This window comes from Sminthopsis crassicaudata, chromosome 1 (assembly GCF_048593235.1).
Source record: "Sminthopsis crassicaudata isolate SCR6 chromosome 1, ASM4859323v1, whole genome shotgun sequence".
NCBI lineage: Eukaryota > Metazoa > Chordata > Mammalia > Dasyuromorphia > Dasyuridae > Sminthopsis > Sminthopsis crassicaudata.
The window spans coordinates 442,179,838-442,191,533 of NC_133617.1; the positions used below are offsets into that span (position 1 = coordinate 442,179,838).

General features: G+C 35.3%; 1 protein-coding gene across 2 annotated transcripts in view; it reads right to left on the bottom strand.

Moving 5' to 3' along the window:
• KANK1 (KN motif and ankyrin repeat domains 1) overlaps positions 1-741 on the bottom strand; it is a 251,967-nt gene extending 251,226 nt beyond the window's left edge. For both annotated transcript variants that reach the window (XM_074280656.1, XM_074280654.1), the window contains exon 1: positions 363-741. The gene's annotated coding sequence lies outside the window, so the exon portion shown is untranslated. The remainder of the gene's footprint in view (positions 1-362) is intronic.
• Between the last annotated feature and the right edge of the window lie 10,955 nt (positions 742-11,696).

Here is an 11,696-nt window from a genome sequence, read left to right on the forward strand (position 1 = left end):
TCTCTCCTCACAGTCCCTTTTGCAATAAAAAGGGAGAGAAGAACCCAAAAGCAGGAGGTCCCAAGCAAAGCGAGGGAGCAAGGGCGTAGAATAGCAGGACAACGAAAAGTGTCCAGATGCGAAGGCAGCTGCTCCCCACTCCCGGCTGCAGCAGATGTTCTTTCCTCCTCGTCGGGCCAACAAAGTGACTAAGTGGAAGAAGGGAGTCCTCTTTCCCTTCCTTAACTCCTCTAAAGCCGTGCGCAAAGTTTGCCTCTCACCCCAGGGGTTCCCACAAGGGACTGGGTGCCAGTGTGCGTCACCGCGCTCTGCCCCGCTCCGCCCCGGGGAAATGCGACTTAGCTGCCCCTTAGCTTACTCACCTTTCGCAGCTCTTCTCAACCTGCAGCTGCGCGGAGCCCCGGCGCAATGGTGCTCGCTCCTCCTGCGGCAGCTGCCCAGGACGGGGAGGAAAGAGAGGGGAGGGAGAAAGGGGCGGAGTTTGAGAGGAATTCCAAAGCGCCAGAATTCAAACTCTCCACCCTAGAGTGTTCCCCGGTGCCTGCTCTCCACTCCGGACAGAGAAGGCAGGGAGAAAATCGAAGGGGGAGGGGAAGAGGGTAAGAAAATGGGATGGAGGAAAGGAGGGAGAAAGACACAGACAGACAGACAGACAGAGATCCCGAGCAACCCCATATACTGCCTACTCGGTTATCTGGTTAGCTCCTGATCTCCAAACTTCACCCATGGCCAGTGTTCTCTTTGTAACAGAGAACTCGGCCACCGATTGCCGTTCAGTGCGCCTGCGCGCGCTGCCCCAATTCAACAATGCCACTAAATTAGCCTTATTCTCTGCACCACCTCCTCCTCCTCTCCTAGTCCACCGACGCTTCTACTGAGAAAGAATTGTAGCCTGTGTAGTTCTTTCGGTGGAAGGTTTCCACCATATATATCTTCTTTGTGAGGGACGGATAAATTAGTTCAGCTTGGCTTAGTTATCCCCGAGGCTGTACCATACCTCGCATATCTTGTCACCCGTTAGTCTCCAAACTTCCCTGTGACCTTTTTTTCTCTGATTAGGCTTTTTTCTATTCTTCCCAAGCTTGTCCTCCTCCTCTCCCCTCTCCCCCTCCCCCCAGAAGTTAAGAAAGTGGAAACACCGACGAAGTGGAGGAGTGAGACTCCAGAGACTGGAGCTCTATTCATTGATGACCAAATAAATGGGCACTGCAACCTCACACTTCCCTGTATAACCAGGAAGGGATTCCACTGTCAATGTCAATATATTTAAAGAGTTTCACATGTTTTTCAAGTTATCTTTACCACTACCACTACCAGAAACTAAGTAGTGCCAACCGTATTTCTCTCCCCACCCCCACTCCCCATATCAAGCTCTGGTCGAGTGACTTATCTAAGATCATACAGTTCAGCCAGGTTCAAACTTACGGTCTTCCACTAAAGCCAGAATTTAAAAGATCTATGTGATCTCCGGCAAGTCACCTAACTTGGGTTTCAGTGTGCTTCTCTGGAAAACAAAGTAATAAAATTTGAATTTTCTAGCTTGCTGAGTTTTTATGACGATAAACAAATAACATGTAAAAGTTTTGATATAGTATACTTCTAGGCTAGGTGATTTCCTCAGAGTAGTTCTTCATATTACAATTTGATGTGAGGCAACCTGGCTAAGTATATGGAGTTGACTTCCAAATCAGGAAAATTTGACCTCAGGTCCAGTGTCTGGTACAATACTGGATACTGGACAAATAACAACTTCTGGTGCCTCAGTTTTCTCAGCTTTAAGCTGTGAGGATCTAATGACATACTGGTTAAGGACTTAAAAAAGAGCTACTGGCATATAGTAGGCATTTTATAAACATTTCCTTCCCCTTCTTTATTTGTCCACCTACAGGAAATTGGCAGAGAATAAATGCTAAGTGTTGTATTATTAACAGGCTAAAGTTGTAAAAGGAATACAAAGAAGCCAGGGATTAATATGACCTGACAGGAGAGGACAGTTAAGTGGCACAGTGGATAACTCCTTGGCCTGGATTCAGGAAAACCTGAGTTCTAATACAACCTCACACACTTACCAGCTTTGTGACCCTGAGCAGAAAACCCTGCTTGCTTTAGTATACTCCTCTGTAAAATAAGTTAGAGAAGGAAATGGCAAACCACTCTAGTATCTTTGCCAAGAAAATTTTCCAAATGTGGTTATGAAGAGGAGGGATACTACGGAACAAAGATGAGTGGAAGTAATCTAAAATTCGCTTGTCATTAATATCAACTCAAAATATACTTTGATTTTAAAAGGAGCTTCCCCCCCCCCCCAGAAAAGCCCTGAGAGACTTACCTGAACTGATGCTAAGTGAAGTGAGTAGAACCAAAAGAACATTGTATATAGCAACAACAAGATTATGTGATAAACAACTGTGATGCACTTGGCTTTTTTCAACAGAGGTGATTCAGGCCAATTCCAATAGATTTGTCATGGAGAGAGCCATCTGCATCCAGTAAGAGGACTATAGGGACTGAATGTGGATCCCAACATAGTATTTTCACCATTGTTGTTGTTTGCTTGCTTGTTTTTTCTCTCTCTCATTTTCCCCTTTTTTGATATCTTGTGCAACATGATAAATATGGAAATATGTTTAAAAGAATTGAAATACTTATAGTCTAGGGAAGGGGGAGGTAGGAAAGGAGAGAGAAAAATATGAAGCACAAGGTTTTGCAAGGGTGAATGTTGAAAACTATCCTTTTTTCATGTGTTTTGAAAAATAAAAAGCTATTATTAAAAAAAAAAAAACAAAAAAGGGAACTTTTCTTCAGGGAACTCAGAGCAACTTACTAACTAGTCACATAAACTGAAGCTTCACTTAAAAAGAAATCTTGTACTAAGGTAGGAGGATAGAGTAACAGCTCAATCAGAATCTCAGCATGTTCATCTAGGGTGGACTTGTAGATTTTTCAGTTATCTGGACTCACTAAAGGTAGGGAGAGAGGAGAAGATAAGAGGGAAAAGAAGGAGAGGAGTGAAGAGAAGGGCAAGGAATGGAAAGAGAGGAAAGTGGGGGAGAAAAATAGAAGGGAAGGAGAAAGAGGATAAGCCCACTTGTTAAAAGGGATAAAAGAAGAGCTAGGCTTTGGGGAGAAAAAAAAGAGAGGAGAAAGACACTTTCACAGAACAACCAACTGCAGATCAGGGAGTGAAGAAGTGAATATATGACTAGTTTTTTATTTGGGAGAATAATGGAGAAACATAAATGAACATAGGGGAAAGGGGAGAAAATATTATTGTTTATGCAGACAAACTATAAAACCCCAAAAAGTTATTTTCAGTAGCTTTCTATTTTCTGTTCAACTTCTCATAACTTTTCTGATGCCCCTTAATGGTCATGGTACTCATCCTTGATCATATCCTTCTGCTCTGGATCTTTTTTCCTCTTTCCCTTCAAAATTTACCAGTCTTGATCATCATTATGTTAGGATCTGGCTAGTTTAATCAACACAAAAATCCACTGGAGGCTAAAAATTAAATTGAATTTAAAAAAAAGATTCAATCTTCAAGTTTATTTGTATTTATAAACTTATTTCTCGACAATTCACTTAACTCCAATTGCCTTCAAAAACAACAACAAATCTTAGCATTTTTGTACTGTCTTGGCTTTTATTTTTATTTTTGAGAATGGAAAAGTATTTATTCTAAGTACATCAAGGTAGCAACCCACTAATGGCTAATCGCTGGAGATAAGTAATAGCTAAGAGATAGAACCAGCTTTTATTGATAACTTACATAATGAGTTCAAATGTTGAGACCTCTTGATTGTTGTTGTTATTTTAATGCTTAGTCTCTGTAAACTTGTTTTTTTTTTTTTCTGTGAAGTTAAGTGGTGTTTTAATACATACATCTTGAATTGGTTTTTAAAAGTTCAACTTTAATAGATTCTTTAAAACCAGGTTGCTATATGAATAAGCTATATTAATTGTTGCTAAAAGTCTTTATCCTAGACCAGGAAATTTGAGACAGGGTAGTCATCATTTTAATCTTCACTATCATCATTAAACATTCATTAAGCCTTCAAAAGATATAGGTGTAGCTCTCCCCAGAGCTGGGGTAGAGGGATTATATGCAGACAGATGACACATTAACTACAGCTTGTGTTTTAGATTGTCTTCTCACTACTGGAGTCATTCACTCAATTTTTCAAAGAAACATTAATCATTTTATCTTTTGACTCTGACTTCCCTAACACTATCCTTTAATCCCTCAGAACCAATCATAGAGACAACTTGTGGCATAAATTAAATGGAAATTTTCAGGAGTCTTATTCAGTTTATATAGGATCATGTATTCGACATAATGTTCAGTGAATAAAGTGCTGGACATGGAGTCAGGAAGTAGAGTCCTCTTTAGTTGCTTCAGGAGGAGGAGGAGGAGGAAGAGAAGAAGAAGAACTATAACAAGTACTTAATAAACGTTTGCCAGTTGATGTTTAGCATTTGTAAATAGTTGTAGGATCTGGTACCTACCACTAGGGACACCTAGGAAATTATTGTTATTGGTGTTTCATAACTCTGCTCCCCTCTGCCTCCTAATGTTGACTGATTTCCCAAGTTTCCTTTGTCATCATTGCTTTCCATGAACTAACTGACTTTTTGCCTTCAATATAAACTAAAAGAACAAATTATCTAATTAATACATTTGTGCTCTACAAGTGTACTTTGCCTATAGGATTTTTAGTTTTTTCCTCTTTGGTATTGTCTGTTTCAAAACTCTTTGAGAGCAGAGAAAGAAAGAATTCAAAAAATATTAAAAGAACTATTCAAAGAATCTGTGATTTTATCAACATGCAGACTTCAGCTAAGGGATCTCCTTCCATGAAACAAAATAATAAATGAAAAAAATGGAACTCATTTCATTGTGATCCCAAGCCCAACAGTCAAACTACTTTGTCAAAAGTTGCTTCTCAGGGATCTACTATATGCTTTAATTAATCATAAAAATCATTTTAAATTTATTTCTCTTTACATAGCAATATTTCTACTTTTTACTTATGCATACAAATATAATCCTTTATACTTTATAGTTGAGAAAATGGAATAGCAATTCCTTGTACCTAAAGTAAAGAGTAAATGTTATAGAATCAGAACTAGAAATTAAGCTCGTGGAAAACTTTTGAGTAAAGATGATAACAAAGACAACAACAACAATAGCACTAAAGGGCTATTTTTGCGCATTTTATTATTGTTTGAAATAGCTCAGTTAAAGATGCAGGTAGATAATGAAATATATAGGTCTCTAGAATAGGTTCCAGGAATACATGAGTTCAAATCTAGCCTTATTTAGACGTATTGAACTGTATGATCCTAGACAAATCATTTAATTTCTTATGCCTCAGTTTCCTCATCTATAAAATGGAAATAATAATGGTATCTACATAAAGAAAGTGTCAAAAGAGATATCATATAAAAGATGCTTTGCAAACCTTAGTTATTAGCCTTCCTTATTTTTTCTTAAACTAAATATTGATTGACTGATTAAAATTTTTTGACCAAATTGGACAAAGTTGATCCCTTTTTACTTTTATTAAATTATAAAGCAACAATATATAGACAGATAGGTAAAATTCTAGTCTCACTATTCCCTCCAAAACTGAGAGAAAGAGCTGCCAGTTTACTGGTGTTCTGGACTTGTCTGCTCCTCTTTTCACTTATATTCTGGTTCTTCTCATCTTCTCAAGAGGTGATCTCAAATGGTATCCATCCATACCCATTCACAACTTGAGTGTCTATTTTAACAGACAATCCAGGTGTTAACATACATAGTTTTACATGGACACAATACATTTTACATATAAATGATTTAAAATTTTTAAAATAATAGCTTTTTTTTATTATCAAAATATATGCAAAGATAGTTTTCAGTATTACCCTTGCAAAGTCTTGTGTTTCAAATTTTTTTCTCCCTTCCTTCCCCCCACCTCTTCTCCCAGACAAGTAAAGTGAAATTCTTCTATACATATTTTCACAATTATCATGCTGCATAAGAAAAATGAAATTAAAAAAGAAAAAATGAGAAGGAAAACAAAAAGCAAGCAAACAACAACAAAAAAGTGAAAATACTATGCTCTGATCCACATTTAGTCCCCATTGTCCTCTTACTGAGTGCAGACGGCTCTCTCCATCACAAGTCTATTGGAATTGTCCTGAATCATCTCATTGTTGAATTGATCGTTGTATAATTTTGTTGTTGGTGCATTTTGTGTATTCCCAAATGATATGCTAATTATTGCCCTTTTTCTAGACATATTGTTTGATAGGTCAGTATTTGTTACAACTTTTCCTAGCACTGCCTCTATGTATTGAAGGTAATTCTGCTAATTTTACTAAGCCAAGTTGAGAAGTTTTTGTTTTTTAAAAATATTTTTATGTTTTTTTTTATTGCCTAGATTTCATCCAGTATTCTCCCTTACCCACTCTCAAAAAACTTTCCATTATAACAAAAATATTTTTTAAAAATGAAAAAGGAATCTCAGGTTATTTTTACCTTATTTCTAAATATGATTTTTCTTGTGCAACAAGATAACTGTATGGATATTTATACATATATTGTGTTTAACATATACTTTAACATTTTTAATATGTATTGGTCTACCTGCCTTCTAGAGGAGGGGGTGGGGGAAGGAGGGGAAAAGTTGGAGCAGAAGGTTTTGCAAGGGTCAATGCTGAAAAATTATCCATGCATATGTCTTGTAAATAAAAAGCTATTAAACAAAATAAAATAAAAAGGAAGAAGAAAAATTAAAAAGGATGACAATACTTAAAAATTTTTAATATTATATATGTTCTACATATGTGAACCCCTTCCCTACTTCTACAAAGGAATGAAGAGTAATCTCTTCTTTGGGGTCAAATTTTGTTCTTTACAACATCCATTTTCAATTATTTAATGACTGTTATTTCCATTTACATTGTTATAGTCATTGTGTGTATAGTTTTCTTGGCTCTTACATCACTTTACTTCACTTCATGTAATTATCATGTTTCTCTTTGCATTGTTGATGTAACTGTGAATTAATACAAACATTTTGGAAAGCAACTTGGCATTATAGGAAATAAACATTTGTGCAACACCTACAGTGTGCCAGGTACTATGCTAAATGCTAGGAATACAAATATGAAAAATGATAGATTGTCCCTAACCTAAGGAGCTTTTATAATTTAATGAGGGAGTCAACTTACAAATAGATATGTATAAACAAGCTATATACAAGATAAATAGGAAACAGTCAACAGAAGGAAGGCATTAGTATTAAAAGGGATTGAGAATGGCTTTCTGTAGGCAGGAGGATTTTAGCCAAGATTTGTAAGCCAGAAAGTAGAAATGAGGAGGAGAGAACATTCCAGATATCAGAGACAGCTAAGCAACCGAGGGAGTGTCTTGCTCTAAAAATGGCAAGAAAGTGTCACTTTGCATATGGGGAAAGAAATGCAATAAGCATGCATTTAGTGCTTACTATGAGCTTGGGTAGTAAGTGCTTATTTTCTCATTTTATCTTCATAATAGCTCTGTGAGGTAGTTGCCATAATTATGCCCATTTTATATTTGAGGAAAATGAAGTAGAAAGAAGTGAATTGCCTAGGGTTACACAGCACATTATAACTAAATCCCAGAGCTTCCAGATTAAAGAGAAACTGTTTCAAGCAGCCAGAAAAAAAAAAAAAAAATTCAATTATCTTGTAGTCACAGTCAGAATCACCCAAGATTTAGTATTTTCCATGTTAAAGGAATGAAAGGCTTGGAACATGATATTCCAAAGCACAAGAAGCTAGGATTACAAGCAAGAATTACCTACCCAGCAAAACTGAGTATAATTCTTCAGAAACTTCCCAGCATTCCTGATGAAAAGACTAGAGGTGAATAGAAATTTTGACATTTGGGGGCAGCTAGGTGGCGCAGTGGATAGAGCACCAGCCCTGAATTCAGGAGGACCTGAATTCAAATCTGTTCTCAGACATTTAACACTTCCTAGCTGTATGACCCTGGGCAAGTCACTTAACCCCAGACTCAGAAAAAAAAAAAAAAGAAAAGAAAATTTGACATTTGAACAGAAGACTCAAAAGAAGCATAAAAAGATAAACATGAAAGAGTTATGAATATGATCATAAAGGTCTCCATAAAGTTAAATCCCTTACATTTCTATATAGGAAGATGATACATATAACTCCTGAAAACTTTATAATTAGGGAAATTAAAAGGAATTTACATACTCAGAGGGCATAGATGTGAGTCTATGTTGGAGTGATAGCAGCTACCCCTCCCCCCCAAAAAACGAGAAAATGAAGAGATGAGAAAGAAGGATGAATTGGGGAAAGGGGGAAGGAAACAGAAGAATGTGAAAATATTTTTCACATAAAAGAAGTGTATAAGGAAGAACTTTTACACTGAAGGAGAAAATGTTGAGATATGTGGTGGCAATAATTTAACCTTACTCTTTTTGGAATGGTTAATTTTTTCAAGGAGAGAAGAATACACATACACACACACACACACACACACACACACACACACATTCCATTGTTCACGGGAAATATATAGAAATAGGAGGGAAAGGAGATAAATGAAAGGAAAGAATGATAAAAGGGAGAGCAGACTAAGGGAAGCAGTGGTTAAAAACAAAAGTGAGAGAAAGGAAGAAACAGAAAAAAAAAGGGATATACAGAAAAAAATACAGTAATTATAATTATGAATGTAACTGGGATGAGCTTATCCATTAAATTGGAAATAGCAGAATGGATTAGAAATCAAAATCCAATAATATGTTGTTTACAAGATACATGCTTGAAACAGAAAGACACACAAAATTAAAATAAAGGATTGGAGCAGAATCTTATTTTGCTTCAGCATAATTTAAAAAAAAAGGCAGGGGTAGCAAGCATCATCTCAAAGCAAAAACAAAAATAGACAATTAAAAGTGATAATCAGGGAAATGATATTTTGTTTAAAATTACATAGACAATGAAGTAATATTTTTAAAATTACAGCAAGTTTCTCTGATAAAAATTTAATTTTTCAAATATATACTGAATATAGAACTGAGTTAAATTTATAAAGGTAAAAGCCATTCCCCAATTGATTAAATAAAGGATACAAAGTAATTTTGAGAAGAAGAAATAAAAAGTATCTAAAATTATATGGAAAATGCTCTAGATTACTATTGATTAGGTAAAGGGAAATTAAAATACTTCTAAGGTACCATTTCACATCTATCAACAAGGACAAATGCTGGAGGAGATGAGGAAAAAATAGATATACTATGATCAGCTGGTGGAATAGTGAAGTGGTCTAACCATTCTAGAAAACAATTTAGAATTAAGTCCAAAGGAGGGCTATAAAACTGTGCACTGCCATTACTAGATTTGTATAAGAAAGAATAGAAGAAAAAAAAAAGGTTCTATAGCTACAAAAATATTTATAGCATGTAATGTTCTCTTGTTCAGTTTCCTTGGGGTCTCTGGGAGTCTTGGGAGCAGTCTTTGTTTCAGTTCAGTAATCAACACAGAGTAGCTAGGGGTTAAAGTCCAAATCCTTTATTATCTCTTTCAAAGTCTTGTCTCCTTTCTTGGGGCCCTATTAGCTTTCTTAGAGACCTATCTCTCTCCTTGGTTCTGAGAGCTTAAGCTCCTGCCAATCATTATATCACTAGGAAAACATTATCTGTTGTAGGATTAAATCAATCATATTGAATTTAGAGAACTAATTAAACATCATGCTAAACTAGATAACCATTGTCTCTATCAGATTCCACTGATTTAGCACCTTGTAAGAATCCTTTATTTCAAGTTCAGAGTTCTGGCCCATAACAATAGCAGCTCTTTTTTTGGTGGCAAAGAATTGGACATTAAGGGAATATTCCTCAATTAGGAAATGGCTGAACACGTTGTGGCATGAGATTGTGGTGTATTACTATAGTGCTATGAAAAATGATAAGGGATGTGCTTTCAGAAAAACATGGAAAGACTTGTGTGAACTGATGCAAAATGAAATGAGAAGAACCCAAAGATTATTATTCGGTCACAGCAATGTTGTAATAATGATCAATGATTCTATAGGACTCATGATAAAAAACAAAACAAAACAAAACAAAAACCTAAAATCTACCTCCAAATTGAAGTGTAATCTTCTCTATTTTCTTGCTTTTGAGGGGTAAAATATGGCTAATATGGAAATATGTTTCTCGTGCGTTCACATGTATAATTAATGTCATACTACTTGCCCTCTCAGTGGGGGATAGTGGGAAGGGAGAGAACTTGGAACTCAAAATTTAAAAGAAAAGAATGTTTAAAGACAAATAAAGATTCAAAAATTAAAAAGTAAGATTTAAACCCAATTCTTCCTGCCAGCTCACTAACTATTTGATCATGCTATCTTCCAACTATTATGTGTTTTAGATATTACTCATTTTATTCAAACTATTTAAATTCATTGTAAAAATAACAATTTAAAGAATTAAAATGGAGTAATAGTAAAATGGAGTAAATAGCAGCTAGTAAGGCCCAGCAGCACTAATATCCCCACTTCTTTTGCCACCTAAGTATTGGTCTTTGTCCCTGAGATAGTGTAGCTGGGATTTCTTTGTCATCATTCTACCGCTAGAGCAGTAATGGCTTATCAATATCTTCCAGGTGTTTTATTTTGTTTTAATATTCATGCCCCGGATGTATGATTATATTATGTTATATTATATTTATTATATTATATTATATAGAGAATTGCCTGGGGCCACAGAAAGCCTCAGACACATAGAGCCAGTTATATGATGGAGGTGACATTTGAACTCAGATCCTCCTTGTTGGTTTACTTTCCATTAGACTGTGCTGCCTTTCCACTAAGTATGTGTGTGTTACAGGAATTATTATTTCCAGTTTATAAATGAAGATCCAAATAAAATTTTGAGAAGTACAATGTCTGATTGTTATGAGAAGGGATGGTTTCATTCTTTAGGTATCCTCACTGCTGAGCACAGTGCCTGGCACATAAAAAGCATTTAATAAGTACTTGTTGAATGATGTATCAAATAAGTGTCAAATGTGATTGAAACTAGGTCTCCCCATTCCATGTCTCCACAATAACTCTTCATTCCTTTTGCTAAAGGTTTGGAATTTCGGACCCAAGACACTGACTTCATTTTGAAGCAATCTCTAAAACCAACAAACAACAGCCCCAACTAACCTCTCCCTCTTTCTCTTTCACTGCCTCTTCCCCCCTCAATACATATACACATATCCCACATATATTTCTAATATATGTAAATAATTCTTATGTAAAATAGATAATCTTATAATATATAAAAATATATTTTACAGATTGCTTTGAAACGAAGTCAGTGTCTTAGGTCAGGAATTATTCTACTGACTTCATTCTGAAGCAATCTGTAGAATATAATGATATATTTAATTAATAATATATTTAAATTATCTATAATATGCTAATTATTATATTATACCTTACTGATTTAAATATATCATTATATTGTAATTATTAGATATATATTAATGTTATTAATAATTTTAATATATTAATTTAATATGTCATTATATTCTATAGATGATTGCTTAGAAATAGTGGAATAATTATAATAGCTATCTCTTAGATAATTCTATGTATGTATATAAATATATATATATATCTAGATACACATGTATATCTAAATGTACAT